General features: G+C 41.4%; 1 long non-coding RNA gene across 1 annotated transcript; it reads left to right on the forward strand.

Annotated features, from left to right (window-relative positions):
• Positions 1-14: 14 nt before the first annotated feature.
• Positions 15-12,380, forward strand: LOC125485711. The gene is made up of 3 exons (XR_007264418.1): positions 15-38; positions 8,644-8,788; positions 12,101-12,380. It is a non-coding gene; the product is annotated as an uncharacterized LOC125485711 (long non-coding RNA).
• The last annotated feature ends 419 nt before the right edge of the window (positions 12,381-12,799 follow it).

The following is a 12,799-nucleotide window of genomic DNA, read 5'->3' on the forward strand; positions in this document are numbered from 1 at the left end:
GCAGTGGTAAGCAGGCGAATGGTGGCTCACGCGCTCTGGTAAGCAGGCGAACGGCGGCGCACGCGCAGTGGTAAGCAGTTGAGCCGTGGCGCGGATCCCGGGAGCACGTGAGGAGTGAGAGACGGATCTTCCAGCTGTCAGTAATATTTGAGACTCTAACCTGATGATTGTTTGTTTACAGCATCGTCCGCTTTTATTTCTGTTCAATCTAATCCCACTTTACAGCCTTTGCAAGATATGACATGTCCAAGTAAATCTAGCCTCTAATCTCTCTGCCAATGATTTTAAACCTGGGTTGCCTGGTCAGTGATCTGTTCGCTAATAGAACTGGGTTATTTCTGTTCACCCATTCGAGGCCCCTCATAATTTTATGCCCTCGATTAAATCTCCCCTCAGCCTCCCTGTGTCCCCAGAACAGGAACACCAGCCTATCCAATCTTTCCTTATCGCTAAAATTCTTCCTTTTTGGCTCTGTTCTTATAAATCCCCTCTGTAGCTTTCCTTATTCAATCATCTTTCCTTAAGACAGTGCCAGAGATGTAAACACTGTTCTCTGCTGTGATCTAATTAGAATCTCATACAGTTCTGCTACAATATCCCTGCTTTTATTTTGTGTTTTGGCTAATACAGAAACCAAAAGCCAAGTTGAACACTTTATTTACCTGATCTGCTATCTCCAGGCGTCTTTGGTCATACATTCCAAGGTTCCTCTGCATGTCACAGTATCCTATCATTTATCGTGTATCTCTTGCCCTGTCTGTCTGCCAAAATGCATAATATCATATTTCTCTTGATTGTGTTTCATTTGCTATTTTCTGCCCACCAGTTCAGTGATTTCTTCCTGCAATCTACAGCTTTCTTCCTGACAATTGCTATAATGCCCACAGAGACAATAATTTTTAATAAGATAAATAAATTTCCTACTCGAATTGTGCAACAAGGTTTTGTGTTTTAAGATTTTAAGTCAGGAGTTTAGTCATCACTGCTGTTGTCTGTCCCTCTGGGCTCCATCTCCATTCCCCAACCATGATTTTCAGCATAAATACTGCCTTTCCCAAGCTAAAATCAGTTCTGAAGGTGAGCCACTGGATCTGAAACACTGACTCTGCTTTGTCTCTACAGCTGCTGCTAGACCAGCTGAGTTTCTCCAGCAACTTCTGTTTTTGTTTCAGGTTTCCAGCATCGACTGTTTTTTGTTTAATGTTTCTTTGATATTTTGATGAGAAACGTTAGTGCTAATTAAAAGAATACAATAATGCCTGGATTGTGTAAAATTCACTGTTAGCCCAAAAGCAGATGCCTTGTCATGTTCCTTATCCAGTTCAATTTGAGCCTTTTTCACAGATGGCCTCCCCAATGGTATTTGATACCACATCTATGCTGAGAAAGTGATCTACCACTACTATTTTACATGGAATTACCACTCTTTTAATTGATTTTAGTATGTTGTCATCTCCAAACCTTAAGAATTTAGAACTCTCAAATTTCTGAACCTTACTTTGGTCATTAGTATTTAGAGGATCTAGCTAACACTTCAAGAATCCACTCCACATCCCATGGATGTGAATCCACTGTCCAACCCAATACAAGAGAATGGATCTGCAACTAGGACATTCTTTACTGAGCTGAAGATTCTTGTGACTAGTACAATTTTTTCTGCCTGAGCAGTGTTGCCCTCTTCTACTTCTGAAAATTGTCATTTCTAAAATCTTCCATTTTGGACAACCCATTGCATAATGATTTCAGAGACAGTAGGAACTGCAGATGCTGGAGAATCTGAGATAACAAGGTGTAGAGCTGGATGAACACAGCAGGCCAAGCAGCATATCAGGAGCAGGAAAGCTGATGTTTCGGGTCTAGACCCTTCTTCAGAAATGGTGGGGGGGGGGAATGGAGATTCTGAAATAAATAGGGAGAGAGGGGGAGGCAGATAGAAGATGGATAAAGGATAGGTGGAGAGAGACAGACAGGTCAAAGAGGCGGGGGTGTAGCCAGTAAAGGTGAGTTTAGGTGTGGAGTTAGGGAGGGGATAGGTCAGTCCAGGGAGGACGGACAGATCAAGGAGGCGGGATGAGGCTAGTAGGTAGGAGATGGGGGTGGGGCTTGAGGTGGGAGGAGTGGATAGGTGGGAGGACAGGTTAGGGAGGCAGGTACAAGCTGGGCTGGTTTTGGGATGCAGTGGGGGGAGGGGAGATTTTGAAGCTTGTGAAGTCCACATTGATACCATTGGGCTGCAGGGTTCCCAAGCGGAATGTGAGATGCTGTTCCTGCAACCTTCGGGTGGCATCGCTGTGGCACTGCAGGAGGCCCAGGATGGACATGTCGTCCAAGGAATGGGAGGGGGAGTTGAAATGGTTTTCGACTGGGAGGTGCAGTTGTTTGGTGCGAACCGAGCGTAGGTGTCCACTGCATCCCAAAACCAGCCCAGCTCGTACCCGCCTCCCTAACCTGTCCTCCCACCTATCCCCTCCTTCCACCTCAAGCCCCACCCCCATCTCCTACCTACCAGCCTCATCCCACCTCCTTGACCTGTCCTTCCTCCCTGGACGGACCTATTCCCTCCCTAACTCCCCACCTACACTCACCTTTACTGGCTCCAACCCCGCCTCCTTGACCTGTCTGTCTCCTCTCCACCTATCTTCTCCTTTATCCATCTTCCATCGGCCTCCCCCTTTCTCCCTATTTATTTCAGAATCCCCTTCCCCTCCCCCATTTCTGAAGAAGGCCCTAGACCCGAAATGTCAGCTTTCCTGCTCCTCTGATGCTGCTTGGCCTGCTGTGTTCATCCAGCTCTACATCTTGTTGTCTCAGATTCTCCAGCATCGGTAGTTCCTACTATCTCTGTATCTATTCTAATCCCATTTTATAGCACTTGGCCCATATCCTTGTATGTTATGATGTTTCAAGAGCTCATCTAAATAATTCCTAAATGTCTTGATGGTTCCTGCCTCTATCATCCTTTTAGGCAGTGAGGTCTAGATACCTACTACCCTTTGGGTGAAAAAAATCTTCTTCAAATTCCCTCTCAACCTACAGCTCCTTACATTATACCTCTGACCCCAGTCATTGACCCCTCCATTGAGGAAAAGTATAGCTTTCAAAAGTAAATTCAATAAATACCTGAAGAGAAAACTGTTGTTGGACTACAGGGAAGGTGATTAAGTGTAGCAACTGGTTGAGTTGCTCTTGCAAAGAGCTGACACAGGCATGATGGGCTGAATAGCCTCTTCCTGTGCTGGATCCATTCTATGATTCTAGAAAGCATAAATCAGGAGTTTGATGGAATACAGCCCCATTGCCTGGATGAGTATAGGTCCACCAACATTCAAGAAGCTTAACATCATATATGACAAAGCAACTGGATTAATCAGCATCAATACACAAACCTAAACACTCACCCTCTCCTTCACTGGTGCATAGTAGCAGCTGTGTGTATTTTTGTTTTAAACATACACTAGCAATTTGCCAAGGCCCTATGATAACTCTTTCCAAATTACTGACATTTATCACTTAGAAGAATGAGGATAGCATGCACTTGCCTGTACCACCACTTACAAATTGCCCTCTAATTCACACAATGGCCTGATTTGGAATTATATTGCTATCCCTTCACTGTGACTTGGTCAAGAACTTGGAGCCTCCTTCTTAACCTCTTCCCTTATAAATTTACCTGCACCACCGAACTGTAGCAGTGCTAGAATGTCGTTTGACATTGCCTCTCTGGAGTAATTAGAGAAGAGTAATACATGTTGGCCTTTTCAGCAACACCATCCCATGAATAATTTTTTGAAAAGCCACTTATTTTTAACTAAACAATTACTGAACTATTGAATCTTGAAAATATATTGAATGACTCAATATTTGATGATTTATTATTATTTATTATTGTCGAATGTGCCTAGGTACAGAGAAAAGTTTTGTTTTGCATATAGTACAGGTGTTAGCATAACAGGCTCCAAGCACCAAATGGGAATCAAGGCAGCAACAGATTAAAATGAGTAGTATCAATAGTGGGTGATAAATTAGAAATATTTTGTAGTTCCCTACCAAAAAGATGACTTCTGTCCCATTGGTAAGGACTTTCACTGTCTTTAATCTTTTACCTAGGTCTCAATTAAATTTTACCCAAGTTGATATGGAAGTCTGTGCAGTGGTGACAAAAATATGAAATCTGAAGGTATATTAGTAGATTAAAAATATTAGCAAGAAGATCAGAATATGGAAGTGAAAAAGAATTGGCATTTTGAATAGTAGAGAAGTGGGCATGAGTGATCCAAGTGAGCAGAGGTTGTGTTAACTGTACAGTGATGAGTACACAGATCACTGATCTTGCAAAAGCACAACATTGAAATGTATCCACAGGAGCCAGTCAGCGCAGTAGCAAGATCAGAGTGAAGCTGAGTGTTAATGGTGACAGCAAAGCTTCTCAATAAAAGCCTGAGGGTTGAGTATGAGATTGAGTCACTCAGGAATGAACAAAAGTGGCATCAGTGGAAAGCAGAGAGCTGTTGGGTAGCTAGTGGCTAAGTTGTTTTTCTTCACTTTAAAGCTGCATTAAGGAAGGGTAAGAGTTGTAGCTTATTTTTTTGAAAAGGTAACTTAAATAATTTTCTATATGTCTTATGTTTAGGCTAACTAGGGTAGGAATATTTTATCTAAAGGTATGGCAGGGGAGCTCAGTCCCCTATGTTGCACGGCCTGCAGTGTGTGGGAATTCTTAGATACTCCTGCTAGTCCTGCAGCTGGAGGCACAGCAATCCACTCACACGTCTGAGATTTATGTGGCTAGCACTTTTTAAAATATGGTCACCTCACAGCTTAAACAAGTGTGGCCAGGGAAGGAATAGATGACTACCATTCAGAAGAAGGAAAGCAGGTGGGTGGACAGGAAAGCGCCAGACTGCAGCTCACTCGAGAACAATTTTTCTGTGTTAGAAAATGGTCAGAATGACAGTTCCTCTGGGGAGTTCAGCCAGACCCTAGCTGTTCAAGGTGGGAGAAGAAAGAGAGGAAGAGCAATAATGGTAGTGACTCAAGAGTCAGACTTTTTGCAGATACAGATGTGACTCCAGGATAGTGAATTACCTCCCCAGGAGAGGGAGGGATAGTCAGAGGTTATGGTTCATATAAGTACCAGCGGAAAGGTAGAAAGAGAGGTTAGGTCATATAGCAAAAATTTAGGGAGCTAGATAGAAATTTGAAAAGCAGGACCTCAAGCTCTGTAATCTCTGGATTACTATTAGTAGGAATATGTGGATAGATGAATGTGTGGCTGAGGAGTCGGTGCAGGAAAGAGGGCTTTAGATTCTGCTGTTACTAGGTCCATTTCTGGGCCAGGTGGGACCTGTACAAGTCTAACAAGTTGTACCTGAACCAGAATGAGACCAACATCCTTGCATGGGGGTTTGTTGGTGGGGGATGAGGGACAGGAGAATGGGATACTGAGTAAAGGTACAATAGGAGCTGATGCATAGACAAATATAGAAGAAAAATCAAGACAGCCTGGAAGGCAGAGTGTAGGTATAGGTATATAAAGTTAAGGTATAAGAGATCATAGTAAGGCTGAATGGCATTTATTTTAATGCATGGAGGAGTCTTGCAAGGAAGGTAAATGAGTTGAGGATGTTGATTAGCACATGGGAATGTGATGTCATCGCTGGGGAGACAGAGGTGGTGTGTGTGTGTGTGTGTGTGTGTGTGTGTGTGTGTGTGTGTGTGTGTGTGTGTGTGTGTGTGTGTGTAAAAGAGGAGGTACTGCATTGAACAGAAATATCTTAGAAGCTTCCTTAAATGAGGACATATGGCAAATGAGAACAAAAAAAGGGCAAACACATTGCTCAGAGTGTACAGTAGACCTTCAGACAGTCAGAGAGAGATAGATGGCCAGATCTCAAGTGTAAGAATAATAGGTGATAATAGTAGGAGATTTCAACTTCACCAATATAGATAAAGTGTGAAAAAAACCATAGGGACTGTGAATTCTTCAAATGTATCCAGGAGAGCTTTTGAAGCCAGCATTATAGGAAGGATATGATTACACTAGAGAGGGCGCAGAGGACCTACATCCAGGTGTGCCTAGGCTGGAGCTTTTCAGCTATGAAGAGAGACTAGATAGGTTGGCATTGTTTCCCATAGAGCGGAGAAGACTCGGGAATCTGAATGAGATGTGCAAAGTTATGAAGGATGTAGAGTTGATAGGGAGGAACTTCTCCTCTTAGTACAGTGATCAGTATCCAGGAGGAATATATTCAAGGCAGAAGGTTTAGAGGGGATTTCAGGAAAAAAAAATTGCCTGGGAGTGGTGGGTATTTGGAGCTTACTGCTTGAAACCGTAGTAGATATGGGAACTCTCATAATATTTAAGAAGTATTTAGATGAATGCTTGAAATATCATAGCATGCAAGGCTATGGGCCAAGTGCTTGATGAGCAATGTGGACATGATGGGCTGAAAAGCCTCTTTCAGTGCTGTTAAACTATGTACAAGTCTGACTTCAGACTTTACATCAATGAGCTATGAAGAGGCACCTTAGGGAACTGAGCTGTTGCAAATTAAGTCACTTTGGAAGGAGTAAGAAAGAAGCAGACAGATGTGAACCAAGTGTTTAAAGTGATGAATAAAATTGGTGCAACTTATACACTCAAACTTACCTTCCCAGCTGCCCCTTGACTCGCACTCTCATCACTCCCACTGCTGAAATGGAGGCCGCTGACTCACAAGGCAAGTATTTTATACTCAAACTTACCTTCCCAGCTGCTCCCTGGTTCGCGCTCTCATGACTCCCACCAATGAAATAGAGGAAATAGAAATAGAAATAGAGGCAGGTGGAATTCAACCCCAAAAAGTGTGAAGTGATTCATTTTGGAAAATCGAATTTGAATGCGGAATACAGGGTTATTGGCAGGATTGTTGGCAGTGTAGAGGAACAGAGGGATCTTGGGGTCCACGTCCATAGATCCCTCAAAGTTGCCACCCAAGTTGATAGGGTTGTTAAGAAGGTGTATGGTGTGTTTGCTTTCATTAGCAGGGGGATTGAGTTTAAGAGCCGCGAGGTTATGCTGCAACTCTATAAAACCCTGGTTAGACCACGTTGGAATATTGTATTCAGTTCTGGTCACCTCATTATATGAAGGATGTGGAAACTTTAGAGAGGGTGCAGAGGTGATTTACCAGGGTGCTGCCTGGACTGGAGGGCAGGTTTTATGAGGAAAGGTTGAGGGAGCTAGGGCTTTTCTTATTGGAGCGAAGAAGAATGAGAGGTGACTTGATAGAGGTGCACAAGATGATGAGAGGCATAGATAGAGTGGATAGACAGAGATGTTTTCCCAGGGTGGAAATGGCTATCACGAGGGGGCATAATTTTAAGGTGATTGGTGGAAGGTATAGGGGAGATGTCAGAGGTAGGTTCTTTACACAGAGAGTGATGGGTGCTTAGAATGCACTGCCAGCAGTGGTAGTAGAGTCACATACATTAGGGACATTTAAGCGACTCTTGGATAGGCACATGGATGATAGTAAAATGAAGGGTAGTTTGATCTTAGAGTAGGATAATAGGTCAGCACAACATCGTGGGCCGATGGGCCTGTACTGTGCTGTGCTGTTCTATGTTCAATGTATACAAATTATCATTCCTGAGCTGGAGCTGGAGCTGAAGCAGGAGGAGGAGAAAATGAGCGTTCATGGGTATAAACAAAGGAAACTGGGATAACCAGCAGGAGGCACACTCCCTCGTGACATTGCACAGGAGCGAATGCACCATGACATTGTGCAACTCCTGGATGAGTACAACCTTGTCCGGAGCCCACAGGGCCCTTCTAGGCCCGAAACGTCAGCTTTCCTGCTCCTCTGATGCTGCTTGGCTTGCTGTGTTCATCCAGCTGTACACCTTGTTATCTCATGAGGCACGATTACTTTATTTCTAGAGTTATTGGAGTCACAGAAATACTGTTTATATTTCGTTTATGGTTCAGTTGAGAACATTCTCACTTCTGAATCACAAATTTCGATTCAAGTTCCCTTCCAAGACTTGAGCACGAAAATCAAGGCTGACATTGTATTGCAGTATTAAGGAAGACTGCACTGTCAGTAGTGCCACCCTTTGGATGGGATGTTAAGTTGAGCTGGATATGAAGGATTTCATGGCACTATTTTGGAGAAGCCTGAGAGTTGTCTCTTGTATCCTGCTCAATATTTATCCCTCGATGAACATCGCAGAAAACATGGTCTCTGGACCTTGCTCAACTTTTCATAAACAGCAATTTAGCAGCTGGACTTTCAGCATTACAAGAATATATTACATGTGTTACATTTCAAAAGTATTTCAATGGCTGTAAAGTGTTTTCAGTAACCTGTTAGGTATGAAAAATGTGCAAGTCACTTTTTTCTTTATAATCATAGGAAATTCTTGGACAGTTGGGACTGACGAAAGGTCAGTGTTGGAACAGTCAGAGTTGTTTTGTTTATTTTAACACAGTGTGGAGCTGGAGGAACACAGCAGGCCAGGTAGCATCTGTTTTGTTTATTTGTCTTTTAGCAGAGTCCCTCTATTTTGCAGAGGTATTATTTTAACTGTGAATGTATTGGGTTGTCTGTTAGACTGCAGGATGTTACTGTGCTTGTCATTGAATGGCTTATTATGTTACAGGAGATAGATTAAGTTCGCAGCAGACATTCTGACAGCCTTACTCAGTCTGTAATTGATCCACAAACCTTTTGAACATTGGGGGATGATTTTCCACGTAATGTTCGATGTACTGGGTGTTCATGTCCAGCTAGCAGCTGTGTAAAAGGTAAGCATGTTTTAATATGTTCTGAGTGCTGTGAAAGCATCTTATCTGTTCATGACAGTGAACCAAAGGTATTTCAGCATGCAATATGGTGTTTGAAGTGCGAAGAGTTCGGTGTGTTAATAGTGTCAGTGAGCTTTAGTGTGTTAAATGGATCAGGTGTGTGTAAAGTTTGGCAATATCTGTGACAATTGTGGGAGTGAGGATGGGAGGACTTTTATGACCATTCATGTCATGTTGTACCTGAAGGAGGAAGTACGCTATGTCTTACTCAGTCAACTTGCAGAAGTCATTAATTTGTAGATGGTGCAAAAGGTGGCCATGTGATTGAGAGTAAGAAACAATAAGCTACAAGAAGATACCAATGTATTTGTAAGGTGCACAGAAAATTCATTAATTGAACATCAGTTGTAGTTGCGTCCACACACACCTGTATGTATGCATAGTCATATCCACACTCAGCTGAGGGTGTACCCACAGACGTTATCACACACCTGTATGTGTACACAAAAACTTTATCAGGACACCTGAGTGTGTACACACTGACATGTCCATACACGTCCATACGTGTGCACAGTTATAAACACACTTTCCATAGACCTACATGCATGATTAAATGCAGAAGAACCATGAAATAGAGAGACAAGATTGCATAAGGAACATAAAAAGTTAGCATGCAGATATAGCCAGTAATTAGGAAAGCAAATGAAATATTGGGCTTTATTACAGGGACATTGGAGTACAGGAAAAAATGTCTTTTAACAGGGCTTTTCTAATATCACAATACTGGGTATTCGTTCCTGGGATGAAGGTGTTTGTTCTGTGATTAGAAGCTGAGTAAATTGGGCCTACAATCTCTAGAGATTAGAACAATGAGAGGTGAACTCCTGAAAAAAAGCTTACAAAATTTTGAAGGTGCTTAATAGTGTAAATCCTGAGAGATTGTTTCTGTGATTCAAGGCATCTAAAACATGAACAAATTTCAGAATAAGGGGCCTATCATTTAGGATTGACATGAGCAGAAATTACTTCATTCATAAAGTTTTGAATTTTAGGAATTCTCAATCCCAGAGTCTTGTGGATGTTCCATTGTTGAATATATTTAAGGCTGAGATAGATTCATTGTTTCAAGGAATTAGGGATAGGGGCAAGGGTGAAAAAGTGAAGCTAAATTCCAAGCTAAATAACTGGTCTTGGTAGAGCAGGCACAGTGGTCCAAATGGTCTGGTCCTTCTCCTATTTTGTGTATTCTTGTGTTCTTTTATCATACCACCAATGGAGTAGATCAAAACTTTGCAGCCATTTAACATTTAGTGTGAGTGGTATTAGACAACTAAAACAACTAATCTGAGAAGGAATAGGAGGCTCCATAAATATCCCCATTCTCAATGACCCAGTACATCAATGCAAAAGGTGAGGCAGTTGTGACTATATTCACCTGAAAGAGTGATGTGGATAATCCATCTTGGCCTCTTGCTGAGATACCTAATATCATAGACATCAGTTTTCAGCCACTTCAGTTCACTCCAAGGTGATATTAAGAAATAGCTAAAGGTGTTGGAAAGTCTACGGGTGCTGACAAAATTACGGCTGTATTGCTAAATATGTGCTCCAGAATTGACTGTGTCCTTAGCCAATATGTTCCAGAATAGCTACAACATCAGCTTCTATCTGACAAAGTGGAAAATTACCCAGGCGTTATCCACAAAAAGCAAGACCACTACAATCCAGCTGTCATTTTATCCTCAATCATCACAGAGTGAGGGAAGATGTTGTAGACAGAGCTATCAAGTGGCACTTTCTTAACAACAACCTGCTCACCAATGCTCAGTTTGGCTTCTGTCAAGTCATTACAGCCTGGGTCCAATCATGGAGAAAGCTGATTTTCAGAGGGGAGGTTTGAGCGATTGTCTTTGATATTAAACAGCCCAAGCAAAACCGAAGTGAATCAAAATCAGAGGGAAATTCTCCTCTGGTTGGCATTATACGCAGCACAAAGGATGATGATTGAGATTGACAGCTATGTTAGTCTCAAACATCGCTGCAGGAGTTTCTCAGTTTAGTGTCCTAGGCCCAACCATCTTCAGCTGCTTCATGAGTAACATTCCCTCTATTGTATGGACAAAAGTGAGGATGTTTACTGATAATTGCACAGTAATCAAAACTGTGCAACACCCATCAGATGCAGATTGATCCTTCATGCAATGGGACTTGGACCATTTTAATATGAATTTATGATCCCAGCTGATGTTATAAAATCTGGCTTGAAAGCTCTCTTTTATTTTAGTTAATATGGTAGCTAATCACTAAAATACAGTAACATGAGACTGCAGATTCTTCAACAACAGAAGTTTACTACACAAAAAAACAGGTTATTGAGACATTGAAGATAGTTTACAAAATTCAAAAAGGAAAAAGCAACACAAAGTCTTCAACTTATTTCCCAAAACCATCCATTAACAGGAATTAAAATCCAGAGAAATTATCCTTCTATTTCAGAAATTAATGTTCTACATGTTATGCTTGCAGCTGAAGTTACTACTGGACAAGTCAAATCCCAGATAGGAACCTGACTTGATAGATCATATTTTGATTTGTTGTAGTTTGAACAAAGTCGTCCTTCACTGAAACATAGACATGCAATGCTGCAGGCCTTGCTTTAATGATAAGACACAAATTTAGTCACAAAAGAATTGAAGATGAGATAGAATCAACCAAATCATTTGCAATACAATACAAATTCAAAGATTTTTAAACCATTCAGTAAAACCACAATCCAATAACTCTCAAAAAATCCTTTATAAATTGAAAAGTGACAACAGCTCTTGTGTGATGCCCAAAATACACCCCTGATACAGTGCACAATTTTCATTGTTCAGGGGCATGAGGTATGGACTTCCTGCATTAATCAAAAAATGGTGCTTCCACATAACTCTCCTATGTATCATGTTGGATCGTGCACTCAGACCGCTCAAGTCAATAAGACAAAAAATAAGATGGGTGCTGGGGCCAACCTCATGATTACATAGATGCTCAGGTGACAGATCAGCAGATAATGAGGAGTGAATGTATCTAAAACACCACTAGTATAATACTCACACCGGAGTTCCTCTATCTAATATCTCAGTAGATTTAAGTAAATTGTGACTTCAGCTTTTAGACTGGAGCTGCAGGTAGCTTTTTCCTGGAACTATCATACACCTGAGCCTCAATGTACTCAGCTTTAAGTAATCTCTTCAGGGTATCTGGTCTGGGAATAACACTAACTCCTCACTCCAAGGTAACCTAGTTCACTATACATTCTTCCCTTAACAGGAGCATGGGTCGATATGGCCATCCTATTCCAAAGACTTCATGGAACTACTCCAATCGGAGAATCAACTGAAATCCAAAAGTCTTCCTGTCTCATCTATGGGCATATCTTAAGCTTAAAAAAAATACGAGTCCCAGAAGTCTGTAACAAACCTTGATGCCCATTATTTATCTTGCTGGTCTACGAAACAATTTAGAATGAACAAAAATCCATTAATAGTGCATAAAATCCATTTACTGTAAAGCCAGGCCTCAAAAACTGTTTCAAAATAAATCATCATGGCTACTCAGAACTTAATTATTAACTTCAGATAGAGAGAACACTAACTGGTTACTAGCTCAAAACCTAGAAACACAAACTTACATTAAATAATATTTTTTTAAAAAATGTAAATCCCAGTTTACATCACATACTTAACTGTTTCTCCCCAGTTTCTTCCATGTGAACAGTGGAATCTCCTTATATGAATACCAGAAAACTGAAAGCTTAGACTTTCAAAGCTTCCAATAACCTGCAGATTTCTAACTAAACCCTTGTGGTCTCAAAGATGTACAAAGTAAAATTTTGCTGATAAAATGATTCCATGAACTGCTCTGAGATATTCCTTTCTTAGATACAAACTGTATTTGCTTCTGACCACAGGCAGGTCTCTGCCAAACTGCCTTAAGAACTTTCAATCTCTGGATTTTCTAAACTAAAAT

Source organism: Rhincodon typus, chromosome 21 (genome assembly GCF_021869965.1).
Source record: "Rhincodon typus isolate 14 chromosome 21, sRhiTyp1.1, whole genome shotgun sequence".
NCBI classification, from domain to species: Eukaryota; Metazoa; Chordata; class Chondrichthyes; order Orectolobiformes; family Rhincodontidae; genus Rhincodon; species Rhincodon typus.